This window comes from Ursus maritimus, unplaced genomic scaffold (assembly GCF_017311325.1).
Source record: "Ursus maritimus isolate PB19 unplaced genomic scaffold, ASM1731132v1 scaffold_21, whole genome shotgun sequence".
Taxonomy (NCBI): Eukaryota; Metazoa; Chordata; class Mammalia; order Carnivora; family Ursidae; genus Ursus; species Ursus maritimus.
This window is the reverse complement of record NW_024424564.1, coordinates 11,317,918-11,337,700: the sequence shown is the minus strand read 5'-3', so window position 1 is coordinate 11,337,700 and position 19,783 is coordinate 11,317,918. Positions and strand designations below refer to the sequence as shown.

At 36.0% G+C, this 19,783-nt stretch overlaps 1 protein-coding gene across 3 annotated transcripts in view; it reads right to left on the bottom strand.

Moving 5' to 3' along the window:
- Window positions 1–19,783, bottom strand: part of FRS2 (fibroblast growth factor receptor substrate 2) — a 112,073-nt gene that overhangs the window by 61,401 nt on the left and 30,889 nt on the right. For all 3 annotated transcript variants that reach the window (XM_040637253.1, XM_040637252.1, XM_040637254.1), the window contains exons 2-3: window positions 2,083–2,178; window positions 1,135–1,177 (exon numbers count right to left, since the gene is read on the bottom strand). The gene's annotated coding sequence lies outside the window, so the exon portion shown is untranslated. The remainder of the gene's footprint in view (window positions 1–1,134; window positions 1,178–2,082; window positions 2,179–19,783) is intronic.

Below are 19,783 nucleotides of genomic sequence, written 5' to 3'. Positions count from 1 at the left end.
CTTTGAATAGTGCCCTGGAGGATCAGATAGTGCTACACACAGGTTCCAGGACTCCCTGCCTTAACCCTCTAGAGATAGGAGAAAAATATAGGGGAAAAGCTTCACAAGAAACTTTAAAGTAAAAACTATTAATGTTTTGCTCCCCACTCCCTCCTCATGAGCCAACGGGTCTCTTTATTTTAACCCTTTGTTTTCAGTTATCAGGATAAAAACTGACCTGATTAAATCTGTGGCAATTCAAAAATAGGTGGGAAAGATGTGTTTGAGAGTGCATGTTCCCCTCAGCACAAAGGACAATAAATGAGAAAGAGCTATTGACCTGAATAATTCACTTTATAAGCATTTTCCAGTTGACAGATTAAATTCATCTGCAGATCACTACTACCTGTACCAAAGAGTTTCAGAGAAAATTTAAACAATGTAACTTCTTAAGGCCAAGCAATTGATTTTAAGTTCCTGGCATAGGGTTATAAGCACATCAACAGGTGATTTTACTACCTACTCAGTTGAACATTTCATCCTTCAGAAGTCTAAAAAGTGTAACAATCTAAATCAATGATGATTAAAAATTCATTGTAAAGATGATCATTTAGGATTTTTTAATACTAAATGTTACTAAATATTTTATTATCTACCTAGTAGAAAGCATTCCACTTTTTAAACTAAATGTAGGAGTTCTATAATTTTCATAGGTAGAAACATAGGTAAATAATCTCCCTTAATTTACAGCCCCTACTAGAGCTTCTATGACTCCTCCACCACCCCACGTCATTCACTGACGTAAAAGTTCCATGGGCCCCAAGGGAAGAAGAAAACTTTTTTCCTAAAACGGACAAACCCAATCCTAAGGACGTTAGGAATAAGTTCCTTAATAATGCTAGCAATAAGGATGCCATGAAAAGCAGTATTTGAGTTTCAAAGGTGACGACTTTTATCACATTCTTTTAATCTTAACTTCAAATAAGATGAGATGCACCTTGTTTGCAAAGAAGGAGCTAACAAACTTGTGATAATCTTGTAATAATCAAGAAAAAATGTGAAATAAATACAGGGAAAAGGGATTTAAAAAAATCAAGAGCAATTAAGCCTATATTCGACTATATTTGTTTTATTACTATATTAACAATTTCTTACCTTGTGGAATTCTCTTCTGAGAAAAATAGATACAATTCTGTTCCTAAAAAAAATTTCAGGTAGAAAAGTTGAAATGTTAGTTTCAAAACAGGAAGCCTCTTAAAAATAAAAAGTTAACAAAATACTGATAGAGTACATTCAGAATACCATGACACTTGGTATTACCAAAACTTGAGACAATAAGTCTCTAATAATAAAAGTTATTTTGATATTTTTATTAAAATTTATAAAATTTATTATTTTTATTATTATGAAAACATTATTCTACTGACTATCAAATCATTTCTTCTAGGTACATGGTGATATCTTGGCACATTTTCATATTCTAACTCAGTTGCGTTTTACTCTTACCAAAATCTGGTATCCTGAAGGGTAGTTTTTAGGTATTATCCATATGTCATAAAATTCACCCTTTTAAAGTGTAAAATTAGTGGTTTTTACTATAGTGACAAAGTTGTGTAACCATCACCACCATATTATTCCAGAACATTTTCATTACCCCAATAAGAAACCCTGTACTGAAGAGTACATTTTTATTCGCAGGGAGTAACATCTGAAAGAAATTTAATTTTAAAAGATATAAAAGAAGCATACTCTTCAAAACACTATGATCAAAAATGATGTTTTTTAAAAAATGTATAGAACAGAGACTGGGAAGGAAAACAAATATCTAAACATTTTTAAAGTAGTTGTATTTGGCTAGTGGTATTATGGTGACTCTTTTTCATATATTTCCTCTAAAGCTATGATTTTATAATATTACCTTTATGGTTCTTAAAAAGGTACGACACAGACATACATTTTCTAGAGCTACATGCTCTAATTTGTACTACAATCCAAAGTAAAAACAGAAATACAAGTTGACACTTAAGAAAATGTCCACTATACTTTTTATTAAGTGTTTTTCAAAGTAGATATAAAGTTTAAAAAAATTTTGGCCACACTTACTAATCTGGTTGAAAAGCCACAGCTGCATCTTACTTTATGACAAATTGACTGTTTCATCACTTTTGCATCTGGGCATCTACTTCTTAATGGTCATTTCTGAAATAAAGATGTAGTCATTAAGAATATATTATAACAAAAACATAAATCTGTAAGGACAATTTTCTAAACTTTAGTGTCTATAAAAGGAACTATCAAAAAATTTCTTCAGCAACCTTCTAATAAAAAACATTAACAGGGCTGAGGATGAGGTGAGAGAGCTGGAATATATGCCATCATCCCACAGGTCCCGAATTACACAGTTATGTTACACATACTGAGTATAAAGAGCTATAAATTCTTCAGTCCTCAATGCTTTCCACCCACCAGGGTCTTACAATTCCTAAGAATGCCATTTACAGACTGGAAAAAGAAAAAAGGAAGATGTAGGAGAGGAACCCTAAAACTCCACATTCGAAAACAATAAATTAACTGATTATGCGTGTTTGTCTCTCCCCCCACCCAACACCTGTAAGAAAGGAAGCTCCAGAGGAGATTTTTATTGGCTTTATTTACTAATACCTTTTGAGCACTTAGGACAGTGACTGCCACACAGTAAGTGCTCAGTAAATATTTATTGAAAGAATGAATAAACTGATGAGTGATGTAACTGATGAAATATTTAACCTGGTACTATTTCAAAATGGCAAATTCTCAAAATGCCATTTCTTCCACACATACACCATTGATATCAATGCCAATTACAACATCGTTATTGTTTCTTCCCCAGTAAACAAAGCCCATAATTAAAAGACAAGATACGGTACCAGCCTTCAAGGAACAGAACAAAGGGCATAGATCACTTTGTGATTTTGTTACTGCAATCTTTGGGGAAAACTTCTTTTTTTTGGGGGGGGACTTCTGAAAGAGGAATTGCTACATATATAATTTTGCTAAATACTGCTAAATGTTGCAAGTAGGCTGTTTTTTTTAAACATGTATGTTCTTTAGCTGCTTGTTGTGGAGATGCTAGGAATATAAGAAACTCTTTTACATGGAATAAAAAATTCACAAGTCTCAAGAATAACCCTCAAGGAGACCAGTAGTTCCCTACTTCCCATGCTATACCTGAGTTAGCTTCCACACAATGCTATTCCACACAATGCTATTCTTTTTGTAAAAAAAAAGGGGGGGGGATAGGACGACAAATATTAACATAGACTGGTGGTTTTTTTCTTTCAAAAGGAAAAAAGCATTGGAAGGATAAACCAGAATCATTTTTAAATGGTTAGCTATAGAAAAAAGAGAAAGCAGGATGGGAGGGACAGGGATGGAAGTCAGACTTCTCAGAACTTGTTTTACAATTTTTACGTTGGAGACGTGTTTTAAGGTCAAATGAACATCAAATCATAGTGACATTTTGAACATAAAAATGGTAACGACTACCACTGATTGAAACATTAATTTTTTTTCTTTTAAAGATTTATTTATTTATTTAATTTATTTATTTCAGAGAGAGAGAGAGAGAGAAAGAGAGCACACGCAAGCAGAGGAAGGGGCAGAGGCAGAGAATATCCAAGCAGACTTCCACTGAGCGTGGAGCCCAACGTGGGGCTCCATCCCATGACCCATGAGATCGGGACCTGAACAGAACACCAAGAGGCAGATGCTAAACTGACTGAGCCACCCAGGTGCTCCGAAACATTAAATATATTTTTAAAAATCATGGTCATCTCTAGAGGTTGCTATAGCACTAACTTATTATTCTAAAAGTTGATAAAGGGAAAGAATCAAGCACTTATCCTGGCTTTCTTATATGAAAAATACCTTAGAGTAACCAATCAGTCAATAAGTGAAAGCTCTTTTTTATAGGATTCCAAATTATAAATGTAGAAGGAATGATAAAACTAGAAAATCATCATTTTGTAACATGTAATGAAATAACGGATCTAAAAAATGATCAATGGTTGCTAAAACCATTAGGTAAAAGACTAATGGGAAACTTTATAATGGACAAATTAAGTAGACAAAATTTGAACCCAAGAATTAATCTTAACATCATTTAAAAATGGGTCAATCAAACACTATGTGCAGAAATATCCACTGCTACCCATTAAGTGTTCATCCTGGGAGCTCCAGTTTCAAAAGACATCCATAATGTTACCACTTTTAACACTTCCACTCTGACCACCATGGTCCACGCCACCTTAGTTCTCATCTGCATTACTCTAATAGTTCCCTATCTGATCTCCCAGCTTCTCCCTTTGCTCACCTCAGTAAGTCAGTCAGATTCGTCCTTTTCAAAAGAAAGTCAGATGTCATGTTTCCGCTCAAACCCTTGAACTGAGTCCATCTCACTACTCTAAAAACCAAAACCCCTATCAAAGGCCATAAGGACCATGATCTGATATTTCCCTTCCACATCTCTTGAACATCATCTCCTACCACTCTCCCCCTTGTTCACTCCATCCCAGCCACACTGGCCTCTTTCCTTTCCTTAAACACTTCAAGCACGTTCTCACTTCAGGGCCTCTGGACTTGTCTTTCCCTCTGCCTGGAATACCAAGTATCTCTCTGTCTTATTCCTCCTCCACTTCCTCTAGGACTCAGTTTTTACAAGTTATCTCATCAACAGATAGGTCCTGTACCCTAGGCGAGCCCAAAATATCTGCCTCAGATTTCCTTATCTGGCAGAGAATATGTAAGGAGAAATATTTTGGGGATGATAATCATCCAAAATATGAAAGTCACCAATTACCATATCTTTGTGTCTAAACATCTGGAGAACTATACTGTCCCTTTTAAAAGATTCTTACAGGCCCAACTCCAAAGAATTAATGAAGGTATAGCCACCATAGGGCGCTTTTATTTGTTGTTTTGTTTTTAAATCATCTGTATCATAACTCTAGGGAGGAGTGGTAAATGATTTGAATTAAAAGAGTCCCATTAAAGGGGCACCTGGGTGGCTCAGTCGGTTAGGCGTCCGCCTTCAGCTTAGGTCATGATCCCAAGGTCCTGGGATTGAGCCCAGCATCGGGCTCCCTGCTCAGCGGGGAGTCTGTTTCTACCCCTGCTCATGTTCTCTCTCTCAACTAAATAAATATTTAAAAATAAATAAATAAATAAATCCCTTTAAAAAACAACAACTAGCAAAATAAATGGCCCTTTCCACCCACTCCTTTAGGGACGTCTCTTTGGGATTACATTGTAAAGTTCCCAGGAAAAGTTTAAATTACTTTCAAATTTGTTACCTTTAAGCACCATGACCACCAGAAAGAATCAAAAGAACTCACTAACTCTAACATGACTAGACTAGCTACGACATGGTAGGGATGTTTGAACTTAATTATTTTTCTTTAAATAAACAAACTCCCCTGGGCTAAAGCCTACTCTGCCTTTTAAACATCCTGTGGCTGGCAAGCTTCAGAGTCTTAAGAGAGATAGCCAGGGGACAGAGAAAACAGCAAGTATGACTCAGTGATCACATTTAATAGTCTCTGAAGACCAAAACAAAGATACCAGTTCTGGCAAGAGATCTCTAGAAGTGCCCTAAAACTGACTTATCCACATATCTTTCATCTGAACAATCTATTTTCACTTAGTTTAAGGTTCACAAAGCACTTGTTATGTGCCTATCAGACTTTAGGTACAAAAATAAACCAAGAGTACAAGAAAACAATCAGCAGGGGTTCCAAGAGTTGGATGATGAAATTTAACGTTAAAATCTGCTTTGTTTGGGGAGGGGGTGAAGAGAAGTCTTGAGTATTTTTGTGCAGAAATACCCCCACTCATTTAGAAATCAGACTTCAGCAAGTTCAACCACTTAAAGAAGGCTTGTGATATTAAAAGTAACCTTTCTTGAGCAACTCTTTTTTTGAGAGAGAGAGAGAGAGAGAGAGATGGAGAGTGCGTGTGAGCACAGAAGGGGGGGGGCGGCAGGGACAGGGAGAAAGAGAGAGAATCTCAAGCAGGCTCCACCCCTAAGCAGGGCTTGATCTCATTACCCTGAGATCATGACCTGAGCCAAAATCGAGTCAGACGCTCAACCGACTGAGGCACCCAGGTGACCCCTTCCTGAGCAACTTCTGCGTGCCAATTATTGACATTAGCTCATTTAATTCTCAGAACTCTATGCGAAAGGTATTAACAAAGCACACAGAGTGGTTAAATAACTTGTCCAAACCAGAGAGAAACAGCTCCAGGATGCAAAATCTCTCTTTCTTTTCACTATTATAACCTGCCGTAAACTGGAATGAAATTATTAGTCACAAATACCACATACGCCCTGTAAGAGTAACATGTAAATCCAGGTGGCTCGTGTAAGAAATGTGTTCCATTCTTCCAAAGCTGCTTTAGATAAGAGAACAAAGGGGGAAGATTCACTGTTATATATTAATAAGAAAACTATGGCATTAAGAAATGAATCAGAAAAATATGCTACATTGAGATCTAAGGGAACTAAGTAACTAAACTAGTCACACCAGAGCTCACTAGTATTCTTTCACAATGATTAACCTGTATCACCTCTAGGTCACTGATGGCTATTCCATACACTCAGAGAAGTCAGGGAAAAAATACTAAGATTTAATAGACGGGGTACACAGGTATTTATCAAAACAGTTTTTGTACTTTTCCGGATGTTCTGAAATATTTCTTTCACTCTTGACATATAGATACATACAAATACATACATTAAAGTATCCCATTTGTTTCTTAAAATTTACAACAAAATGAGTAAAGATTCCTAATTTTCCTTTTGTAGAAAATTCTCTCATGTGGAACACCTTACTTCCTGATTCCATGAGATAACACTTATTGGCCTCAGTTCTTTATACTGAACAGAATCTAATGTTTAATGAGTCATCAATCAGAAAATATTTTGTAGAAATATTTTTTCAGAAATGTAAATTTGATTATTATTAGATGTACCTACTGCCTATGACACAATAAAATAAATAAAAGTAACATACTTATTGTAAAATAAAAAGGCAATTACAATCAGGACACATCACTGAGGAAAGGTATCCTTGCGTCACTGATGTCCCTAGTCATGTGGAGGAGGTGAAAATTCCTTGGAACTAATTATTCCCACTGACTAAAAAACACACCATTTAAATGAGTGGACTCCTTTACAGAGAAGAGATTCAACAGATTGATGATTTAAAGTTTCCAAAGGCCTAAATACATATGCTGGTCTTCTAAATACTTGATTGTGTCCTGGGAATTGTCAGCATAAATTAACACAAAAAAAAATCTCTCTCAACTTTAATTCATTGCACTAATGGTTAGGAATGATGAAAGGGAGGACACACTCTCTCCCTGAACACCAATTATGAATAATACAACCTTATTTTTATTAAAAAAAACAAACCCTTAGGATTTTAGTGTTTCTCTCTCAATGACAAAATACTTCATGTGCAGACCTATCATTAAGACTAAATAAAGATAATGGGATGGCCTGTATGGTTCTGAAGTCAATGTCGGGGGCACCACCTACAGCATTTGCTACTTTTGTTTTATATTTTAAGAAAATGGAAGTACACAGCATACAGAGTATTTTTTCTTAAAACTTTATCACACACACAATCTCTCCCTACCGTGAATGTTTGTCTCTTTCTCTCTCTCCTTCCTTTCCTTCCCCTGGCACTCACACACACAGCATGAGTAACTATCATTTTTAAAAACTTTTGTTTTGAATACAAAAATGCTAGGCACATGTTGGCCATGATATAAAATGTATTTCTTACTAAGAAACAATAGAAAAATCTTAACATGTGATTCTATGTAGAACATCAAGGTAAATATTTCCAGAGTTAATTTTCTTCTATGTCTTCAACATTATCCATAACAAGGAGATCTATACAAATCTAAGTATCAGAGTCTGTGGCTTTATTGTTTTTCATGAATTTTAACACTATACACAATAAAATAGTCACTATGGAGAGTGGCTTGATATTAAAGCAGGTTTACCTTTCTTTCAGGAAGCTGAGTTACTTGAATACCAAAAGACCTCAGTATTTGATACCTTCTTCTTGAAGACGCTGTCATCATTAAGGATGTGTCCCAGGAACTGTCACCCAACTCCATTAATGTCCTCAAAAGTGGAAACAATGTTTATAATGCTCACTTCAGCCCTTTTCTTTTCTAGGCGGTAACCCATATCTTCAAAAATAGAAATCAACCAAGAAGGAGTAATAATTTTTTTCTAAATTCCTCCTTTATCTGTTAGGAAGAAAATACCATCCTCATTCTTTAGTAGTTCTGGTGGGCTCTAAATATTTTTCAGCAATATATTAGAGACTTTTTTTTCCACAACCAAAGTCTTTTAAGATAATTTCTCATGATAGGTATTGTAGAAGAGACAAAAAGAAAGAAGGAATGACCAATGTCTTCAACTAGTTTCCAGCGAATTAAAAAGCCGAATTCATATCACATGAAAAGACCTTCAATAAACCCATATCCTAAAACACCCAATACAAGCTATACCTGTTTTCTTTGAACTACAGCTATTAAATACCGTTTCTCCTAAAAATCCACAGAACTTTTAGTTACAGCCATCAGATAATTCAAAGGGATTCAGTTGCCCTACATAACTTGTGCCTCCTTCATGATACATAAAGAACTTGCTTAATATTCTATATTTAAATGGCATGTAGGGGGGAAAATGCTAGGAAGGAGGGTGAGAAAGACAAGCCTTATAAATTGGCCATATTAGAAATAACAGAACAGATTTTGAGAGTAGCAGGGGAAAAAAACTGTGAAATCATTTTATATTTTACAGGTGAAGAAACTGAAACAGCTTATGAGCAAAGAAAGAACTGAAGTTCACATTATAAATGGTATTTTTCCCCAGAGCTACCCATCCCAACAAATCTATAATAAGTATTTTAGCTTAATGCATACATAACACAATCAGAACGGAGTGCCATGCTGAAGAGTTTAAAAGAATGCACGAATTCTGAGTACAGTACGTTAAGTTAAGGGAAATTAGAAACGGCCTACGTGTCCTTTAGGAATGACAGAATTCCAATAAGTAACCTGTTTCCCTGCTGCAGCTCTTTAGGACAGTCTGCTCTTTAGGACAGTCTGGGTTGGATGGATCACCGTTCTGGCCCAGCAGGACAGCTCTTAAAAGATGACTAATTAAATTCACCATTAGCTAATGTCCATAAAGATAAGAAACTTATCTATATGAAAACATCATATTTTCAACCTGGTAGCTTAATAAAAGGACTACTGCCCATTTGAGGATTGCTGGCCCACTAAAAATGTTAATAAAAGAGGCTTAAATCTCAGGGTAAAGTAGAATAGTCGAGTAAATAACATAATTGCATTTATACAAAACTCCTTTGTATACAGCCGGCATTGGACAAAACAAATTCATAGAAAAATAAGAGTTCTCAAATTAAAATTTATATCCTAAGAAAGAACAGACGGAGGTAAGGACAAGAAACATAGTATACTCAACATTAAAAATGTAATATGTAAAGATGACGAAAATCACTTTTAATTTCATGGGCCTTTACATCATGTATTTCTCTAGCACCCACCCCACATTTAGACTGCCTACGAGAGTATGTATGTGGAAGGGCACTTGATCTACTCACTTTCACAAAAATTATAGCTGCCCATTTAGTCCCAAAGGCACAAGTGAATAAAATAACATTATTATAAAGCTCTATTTTGGTAGCATAGAAAAATCTGCAGGACAGACAGACTTGTGCTAAAGCAATAATTAACAAGAGTTGTGGTTTATGAAGAAATACTCCAACTTGGCTGACATCATAGTAACTATGGGAGTTTCTCTTTATGATTCTTCCCCCCCAAACCAAGTTGGATATATCCCAAGTTAAATAACAGCTCCTGTTTATTACCCCTAGATATCACATATTTTTTTAGCTTTAAAATAGAAGTACATAAGTCAATTTAAAATGGAAACTGGTACAGAGGCTTAAAACTCACTGTTTACTCTAAAGAAAGCACTGAATCGAACTTAAAAAAAAAAAAAAAAGCCCTCAATGACTTTCCTAAAGCAGAGAAGGGGGAGTTCCACTATGTTTCAAGCTGCCATTACAAACAACAAAGGACACAAAGAATGATGCTGCTTGTAGGGTAACATGTGTGTCATGTCCCCCCCCCCCCAGCATTCCTTCCATATGTATTTGTGTCTCCTTGGTGTGTGTGTGTGTATGTGTGTGTGTGTCTGATATTTCTCCCTTCCTGCCACAGTCTTGGTCACTCTACCTCTCCTTCTTGTCCATCTGTCTCCCTTACACTCAGCAACTGGCTTCCAAGCACTGATATTCCAGAAGAAAGCACTGTATCAGGCTATAGCCTGTGGCAAAGTCACAAAATGAGAAATGACAATTCACAAAACGAGAAAAAGAATTAGAAATTATTCAGTCATTTGATGGGGGCGCCTGGGTGGCTCAGCGGTTAAGCGTCTGCCTTCGGCTCAGGGCATGATCCCGGCGTGATGGGATCGAGCCCCACATCAGGCTCCTCTGCTATGAGCCTGCTTCTTCCTCTCCCACTCCCCCTGCTTGTGTTCCCTCTCTCGCTGGCTGTCTCTATCTCTGTCGAATAAATAAATAAAATCTTTAAAAAAAAAAAAAAAAGAAATTATTCAGTCATTTGAAAATAGAGAAAATTAAAGCCACAGATTTTCAACTTCTTTTAAAATACCTAAATACATATAAATGCCACATATAAGATTTTAATAAACTCAGTGGTCAATCTAAAGGTTTATTTACAAGATTTTGAGATAAATGTATTGGGGGGATTTTTTTAAAGAGTCAGTTTAATACAGAGGTTATAAGCACAGGCTTTGGAATCATAGCTCTGAGTTTGTGTCTCGGCTCTGAACTGACTAACTGTAGGATCTCTCTTGGCCTGTTATTTCATGTCGATCGCTGTGAGGACGATCTGTGATAGGGCTTGTGAGACACTTTAAGCATGGTGACCATCACAGTGAGGACTCAACACATACTACATATAAAACATCAGATGCAGTCAATGTTTATCTTTTTTTTTTTTTTTTTTTTTTTTTGTCTGCCTAGCATCTGAACTTGCCTGTAGTTTGGGAACTTCCCCAACTTACGATTTCAGAAGGTCAAATAGTTTTCCGCATCTAAAATTTGAGAATCCACCTCCCCAATTTTATGACTTCGAAAGATTAAACACTTTCCCACGTGTCCTATACATGTAGGACATGGGTTCTGCCAAATACACATGCCCAGCCCAGACTACACAAATGGACAACTAGTGAGCAGGCGAAATCGAGACCAAAAGGAACTCTCTCCCACATTAACGGTGGAGTAATTGCAGCAAGGTCAAGTCCAGGGCAGAGGTGGCAGCATTCAGAGTCATCCAGAGCTAGCCGTGTCACTGGGGCAGGCTGTGGCGTCTGTCAGTCTGTCTCTAGATGCTACCAGCATCCTCATGGGAATCATTGTGCAATGTGATTTTGGGCATTGTTTCTGGCTGCTTAGCCCTGAATACTGGTTCTCTAACCCTGGAGCAACAATTTGATGAGCCCCTGAGCTCCACTCATATCCTTTTAAAATATGCGATATGCTTGAATTGGTTTTTACTGCCACCAGGAATTCTTACTGACAAATCAGGTAAGGGTAACATTCATTTTTACTTGCCCCACCCCGACATGGGAAAAGAGACTCTATTTTAAATCTCTCTGGAGACACAAAAGTATTGTTCACTTTCAACCAACTGATTTATCATGTAAGGTCTTAGAAATCTTATTCTTACACATTTCAGATAATCGCTCCTAATTTAGAAGATGAGAAAAAACTCATCAATTTTAGATTTATTTCAAAAGAATACAATCAATAATAAGCAATGACACAAGAAAATCACTAAACGCAAGGAGTGACTATACTAGGGTAACAGAAATTACCCCAACACGCCTAAAACCACCTTTATCTATTCTCAACAGCTTTCTTCCCGGCAGGAGTTATTCACTTGAGGTTCTACAACCAAGGGGCAACCTCTGCCTTTTTGGGGTCATTTTAAGGTCAAAATTTAAAAAAAAAAAAATTATTATCAAAAGGCCTTAAATAGTCCTCTTTTGTTTTTAACAAACAACTCGGTAAAATATCTGTATTTGACAAAACTATTCAATTCTCTGTTAAAACGGTGCAGAGCAAGTAAGTGCCTGATTGCCACAGGCTGACTTTTCAATATATAAAACACACTCCTCTTCCTCTGCCAGATTTCTCTGCAGGGCTACTTTACAGTTCATTAATGCTTTCCCCACTGTTTAGAATGTTAAAGCTCAAATATGTTAATTTTATTACTTGTCAATATAAATGTGATACAAGGTTTGTGGGGAGGGTGAAACTGGGGGACTCTATGTGTTTTGTTTTGTTTTGACTCTCAGGAGCCAGTTACCATATAGAGTTAAAACTACACTTTAATGACTAGAAGAACAATCTAAACAAAATCAAACATAGCTTTAAAAAAAACTGATAGTCTTTTCAGATTAAAATTTAGAAAAAATAATCAAGCATTTGGAAATGCATACTGACATCTAATAAATACCTAAAGCATTAAAAATTCAGTAGGAAAAAAACTGAATTTTGGCAGGGATTTGTGGGGGAAGAAAAAAGGCCACAGATTTTTAGGGTTCATGACAATCATGCATTAGATGTCCTAAATTATGTTATAGGACAAAAGCAGCTGAGGCCATAAAAGTTAAAGACAGCTCACTCAAGGAACCTACCTTCTGATTTCTAGCTGAGTAATATCATTAAAACGTCTTCAGCCTGTCCTTCAAATTGAGTCAAAATAAAGCTCATTGAACACCATATGGTTTTAATTCCTGGATTTAAAAATAACAAAAAAAATATTAAAACCAAGGCAAGTGATTTCAAAATCCAACTGTTAATACTCTTTTTAATATAAATAAAGGTCTGATTTATGATACCTTATAAATACCCTGGACTTATCAATGTAGAAAAAGTCATCAAGAAAAGTAAATACTTTTTATAGTGTCCATAACCTCATTTCTATATAACTTTCAAGATGTGTTATAAAGCGAAATCATTTTTGCCTATGTGCTAAGGGATATTTCATTAATCACCAGTTATAATTTATTGATTGTAGTTTACTACATAAATTATACCTAAACAACATAAATTCAAACTTATGCCATTTAACAACGACAAAATTTTTCTGGTTATAATCCACCTGCCCTGAAAGAAGACTATAATCCCTTACAGAAGAGTTCTTGCATTTGATTGAAGCTAAACATAGCTTTCTAGTTAGGGAGTAAGAAGAAAAAGTTCACACAGAACCTAACTCTTCTTTAAATGAGACGTGTTCAAAAAAAATAAAATAAATGAGGCGTGTTCAAGTCAGCCTTACAAGCTAGCTCTATTTGTGTTTCATGAGAGGCCTAGAAGAAACAGGACTAAAGAGGACCTAAGGCTATTTCTGGATTACTACTCTATAATGAGGAATAATTTATGCTATCAAACAACAACAGTAACAATCAAAACGCTTTAAAAAGCAGGCAGATGAGAGCTAACAAACTCCTATCAAAATAAGGTACAAGAACAAAAAATACTTGAAAACCCGAAGGGAAAAGGAAGTGACTATGTGTGCAAAGAGACAAAGTTTAAAGCAAGGAGAGCAAACCCAAGGTGATATACAGCACTGCTACTTCCCCTCCTTCAAAACTGACCAAACAGGTAACAGGTGACAGCTCTATAGAGCTTGGCAAAAGCCTCGGAAACCTCTAGATGGTTATCACAAATCAATGGGAGTTGTCAGACCAAACAAAACACTGCCATTTCTGGTTTAGATTGACTGGAGGAAGATTATAGAGAAAAACCATTAAGGAGGGAATGAGTATAAGGAAAACCAGTAACAGGAAGAGCCCCAAATATCTACTGAGGTATTTTTTTTTTAGGTTACATACAGTGTTTCATTTAATGCTCACAACAAACTTTAACACAGACCTGTGCGCTTTACCACTCCTCTTAACGGATCATGGAATTCAACAACTGACCTAACCCTCTAGTCATCCTCCTACATAATTGGACCAGAACAGATGTTTTAAAATACAATGTTAATTATTTAAGTAATATCATGTTTTTAATTGAAAGCCTGGAAAACATAGTGGATGTACCAAAAGTCATGTCTTTTTTTACTGTTTCTATAATTAATATTTTCATGAACACCTTGTGCATAAATTTCTGTGCACATTTTTATTCCATTTATAATACTTTATAAATGGAATTCTGGGTCAAAGAGTGTGAGTACATTCTGCCAGAACATCTGATCTTCATATTACCGAAATGAGGAAGGGATGATGGTTCCTCGAGAAAAACAATTATGCCTTCTTCTTGCTTGCATCCACAACGCTTAGGTGCATAAGCAAGTTTTCTGTGACTGCTGACCGAATGGTGGAGGGTTCTCTTCCCTCAACACACGGTCTCGGAAGTGAGATGTTAGAAGACAACAAGCATGCCAGAAACGAAAGTCACCAATGAGCTGCCTGAAACTCTTCTTAGGAAGAAAAGAGCATGAATATTGACAGTGTTATCTAATATATTTCTGTTGAAAAGAATCTGGGGATCTTAGATTATATTTAAAGAATACAGAATTTTAACAGGCATATAACACATGGAGGACACTACTTCTCCCAGATTAAATTATTATCTAGATGCCATTATCTGTTATCTAAGCCCATGGAGATCATTTCAGAACATGTTCATATACAAAAGACAAAGAACTAAATATTTTAATAGTAGCTAGATTTGTCATTTTACTTTGATTTTCTATCAAAAATCATCATCTATTATCATCAGATGCTAATGATATTATAGAAGGTAATCTTCCCATAAAGACGAAAAAAGGCTTCACCATAAAACAATGTGCCAGGCATTGATCTAGCCTGCAGAAGTAGTCATTTAATTCTCACAACATTACATGGTAGCTATTACCTCTATTTGATAGGTTAAAAAAAAACTAAACCACAGATAGTTTAAGAAACTTGCTTATTTATCTGAACCCAGGCATTTTCACCACACAGAACGACCTCCAGTAACAAGCAAAAAGCACCTAACAGTTTCTGGCATAACTTTCAGTAGACACTGGTGATAAAGGGCATGAGGACAATATACTTGCTAGAAAGCAGGAAATGCAATCAGTCCAGGTGGATTAATTTTCATTTAGTAAATAATTATTTATTACTTATTGTGGGCCAAAAACTGTATGAGAATGTGGGAATGCTCTCCAAACCTTGTGAAACACTAGGCCTAAGAAAGAAAGGAGACAGATCACATAATGTAGTTATCTAGTATAGACAGACCCAATGTAGTTAGAATGATTGACAGGTGTCATGGCCCAGAAGGAGAAATTAATTCTGCCAAGGGCACTCAGAGAAGTTGCACAGAGGAGGAAATACCTCAACTACACTTTGAATAACAGACTTTTACAGAAATTTCTAGGTAACAGTCTATCACCCAAAATCACTCCCCACTTCTGTGCCAGGCTCTCACTGCTATGAAACTGCTGTAGCAGCAGAGAATATGTCTTAGCACAGTGGGCCCATCCTGGGTATGCTAGAGGGAGGGAAGAGGAGGTTGTAATAGGTCTGAGGAATCAAAACCAGCCAACCCAAAAGGAATCAGGGATAATGAAGGAGCACATCTATAAATCCTAATTTGAGAGACAATACAACTATAAGGCTGTCTTTATCTGTCTGGCACACCTGTATCTAAATTCCTAATTAAAAAAAAAAAAACTGGGGCACCTACGTGGCTCACTTGGTTAAGCATCTGACTCTTGATCTCGGCTCAGGTCTTGATCTCAGGGTCATGAGTTTAAGTACCATGTTGGGCTTTAAAAAATAAATAAATAACTGGGTGCCCGGGTGGCTCAGTCAGTTAAGCGTGTGCCTTCAGCTCAGGTCATGATCTCGGGGTCCTGGGATGGAGCCCCACATCACACTCCCTGACTCCTCAGGGAGTCTGCTTCTCCCTCTCCCCTGCCCCTACTCATGCTCTCTCTCACTAGCTCTCTAATAAATATTTTAAAAACTGAATTTTAAAAATGATAAACGAGGAATTTAGGGGGGGAGAGCAGATCTTCAGTTAAGCAAGATGACCTTGACTCCTTCCTAAAACCTCACCTTGAAAGGTTAGAATTTTTAGAATATAAAACCCGTAAGAATAAAGAAAATGAGAACGATACAACAGCAAATGAGAGAAGCCAACAATATTCTGGAAGCCAGAAAGGGAGAAAAGTGGTAACTAAATTAACGAGAACAAGAAAGCTGAAACCTAAACCCAAGAAGCAGCCATCGAGAAGCAAGCTGGTGAAGACAGGAAGTAGAACGGTTGCTAGGGGCTGCGGTGGGAAACGACATGGGGAGTTAGAGTTGGGTAGGCACAGCTTCAGTTTGGGCTGATGTAAAAATTCTGAAGACTGATGGACAGTGGTGATCATTACACAACAATGTGAATGTACTTAATACCACTGAACCATACACTTGAAAGTGGTTACGATGGAAAATTTTAGGTTATGTATATTTTATCATATTACATATCACAATAAAAAAGAGAAGTAAGTTGATGCATGCTGGAGAAATTCAGATATTGGAAGCATGATGAAGACAAAAACGCAGCATGGGGCTAGAAATGAGATGACAGACTGAAACTTCATTTAAGTGGCCTCCTCCCAAAAACCAATCTTCTCCTCATCCCTGACGAAAGTCTAGAGATGCATCTCTGGGGAGGATGGAGCAGAGACCCCGATCTCAGGAACACAAGCCACAACTGAAAGCAAGACGAAATTCCTTACTGAAAAACAGGAAGAATTATGTGAAAGTCTGCATTCTACATAGGATACAGAAGGCAGTCTCCAAGAAGAAAATGAGGCAAAGAGACTGCCTGATATATCCAGCCATATTGAAAGCTTCTTAGATTTGTCAGAGAATTGCAAATGGATTAATAATAGGCACAAAGCACATAAAATTTCAAACTCGGATAATTATTTGAAAAAACAATTAAGTTGGACAATAAAGGAAACGCAATCCCACTGAATTTGTGACTCAGCTGGGAAAAATATTTGCATAGTCATAATAATTTAAATACTAAAGAATTTACCCAAAAAATCCGATAGCCTATAAAAGGAACATGACAGAAAAGGAATTTTATGTAAATGTTTGCAGGCAGTAGATTAATTACAATGACTAATCCTCATTTTTCTTAGAAAGAAGTCTAAATGAACTACTACTAAAATGAACTACTACCTAAAATGAAAAGCCAACACAAAGCAGAACTGACTTAGAATATCAGAACAAATAGTTAAAAGAACTGAAACTAATTGCCTCTAAAGATTGGGAATTAGAGGTAAAAAGAGGAGAGAGGACAACTGCTGTTTTTATAAGCTTTCAAATATTACTCGACTTTTAAAACTACATATATACAAATATCACTTAAATGTTTAAATAAAAATAGAAAAAATAAAAAAAAAGTGAAGAGGTAAAGCAGATTCTGTCATGTTAAAAAGATCTCAAACTGTCTCAATTGAGTATACATCACTTTTTCAAACTATTATGTTGATTTCTGTCAATTCTACTGACTTTTCAGTAGTACTGAGGTCCAGTGTACTAAATACCTTTCTTATAACACAATTCATGAGCTGATACAGTATGCAATTCACTGGAGGAATACTTTGGGCATGTAGCAATTCTAAAGCCTAACTGTTTAAAACTACTCCATAAACACAGTGTTTTATTTATTCCTTTCCCCCAAGAATATATATTTGGATATATTTATACAAAAGCTTATATTATTTGTAACTCTTGGGTCAAATCCAAATTTTGACATTTTCAATGGCTAGCATTTGTAAGCACCAGGGATGGTAGTGTTTAATTTACCTTTAAGTCTGAATGTCAAACAATACACATGACCAAACTGAAAGGCTACCTCATGGAAAAATATACAAAGTACTAAATATGCAAAAGAAAACAGGAAACAATCTTATCTGCAAGAACTGTAGCAACTTGCAACTTTTTAAAAGTCACATTCTTGTGGGTACAAATTCACCAACTAAATATAATCTAATTAACATATTTCTTCTTACACAGTCAAAACCAAGAACCTCATTCCAGAAAAAGAAAATGCTTCAAAGCACAAGATTAAAACCATGAACAACTACATCAGAATCTATTAATTTTTTAAATTAATGAAGTTCTCTTCATATAAAGATAAAAACCGTGAGACTCGGTTTCCCTTTCCAGTAGTACTAATGGACTCTGCCGATTTACAACATATAACTGCTCAATTTCATGTACTGACTACGTAACAGATTTCCAAATACAAACAACTACAAGGGCTTAAGAGCCTTAAAATCATATACAGTAATCCCCCTCCTCTTGTCCATGGTTTCAGTTACCCACGGCCAACTGCAGTCCAGAAGGAGATGATCCCCTTCTTACACAGTGTCCGAAGATCGATAGTAGCACAACGCTATGTCACAATGCCTACGTCATTCACTTTACTTCATCTCACCACGTAGTCATTTTATCATCTCACATCATCACAAAAAGGGTGAGGACAGTACAATAAGATATTCTGAGAGAAACCACATTCACGTAACTTTTATTACAATATATTGTTGTAGTTGTTCTATTTTATTAGTTATTATTAATCTCTTACTGCATCTATTTTATAAATTAAACTTTATCATAGGTATGTATGTATAGGAAAAAAATATAGTGCATAATAGGGTTTGGTACTATCTGCGGTGTCAGGCATCCTCGGACATATCCCCTGCAGATGAGGGGGGTCCACTGTATATTATTTACATTGAACACCCATGTACTGAAACAAGAAACAGACTGAGAGGTACAGCAACCAAAGAAAACTTAAGTATTTAACAATGAGTGCCCACATGTTAGGAACCATGAAAGGGAGAGATGCATAAGAGACAAGACTCCTGCACTCAAGGAGTTTGAAATTTAGCAATGCAGAAGAGGTGTGAAGTGTGTGTGGTGGGGCTTGCCAAGATTAAGACATGAAAACAATTCATGAACAATATCAAAGAGTGAAACTGCTGAGTATTAAACTATGAAATATAAATGATAATTATAAATTTAGAGAAGAGAAAAATAATAGTTGCCTTGAAAATGAAAAGAGGCCTTGAACTGGGTCCCAAGTAGAAAAACATTTGAAGAAACTTGAAGAGAAAGATCAATGCCTCTCTTTCTAGATTTTGCTGTATACTTAAATTTTTCATAATGAAATACTGAAGGCAAATGTATGCAAAATTTTTAAAAAGTAAACTGAAAGAGAACTGACCCAGGAAAAGGGAAATGAAGCAGTAAACAGAGGGAAAATTATCCACGAAGAAAAAACAGAACTTAACCAATAACCATATATCTTGTGTATCAATAAATGTTCACATTATTTTGATTAGTCTCACTCCGTTATTTAGGGAAGAATAAAAGTGTTATAATCACACTTCCATAAAGAGACTAACAACGTTTTGTTTAGCAACAAAACTATATAAGGACAGCTGAGATTTCCTGATTCCCAGTCCTATAATCTATCCATTATACTGCACACAACTTTACATGTTAAGTATTTTACACTGGATTGATTTATCAACCTCAATCTCCTGTAACGGCCAAAACCATTAGAATGCTACAGCCACTGTAAAAAAAAACAACACCCATTTTTGAGTAAGTGTGGTG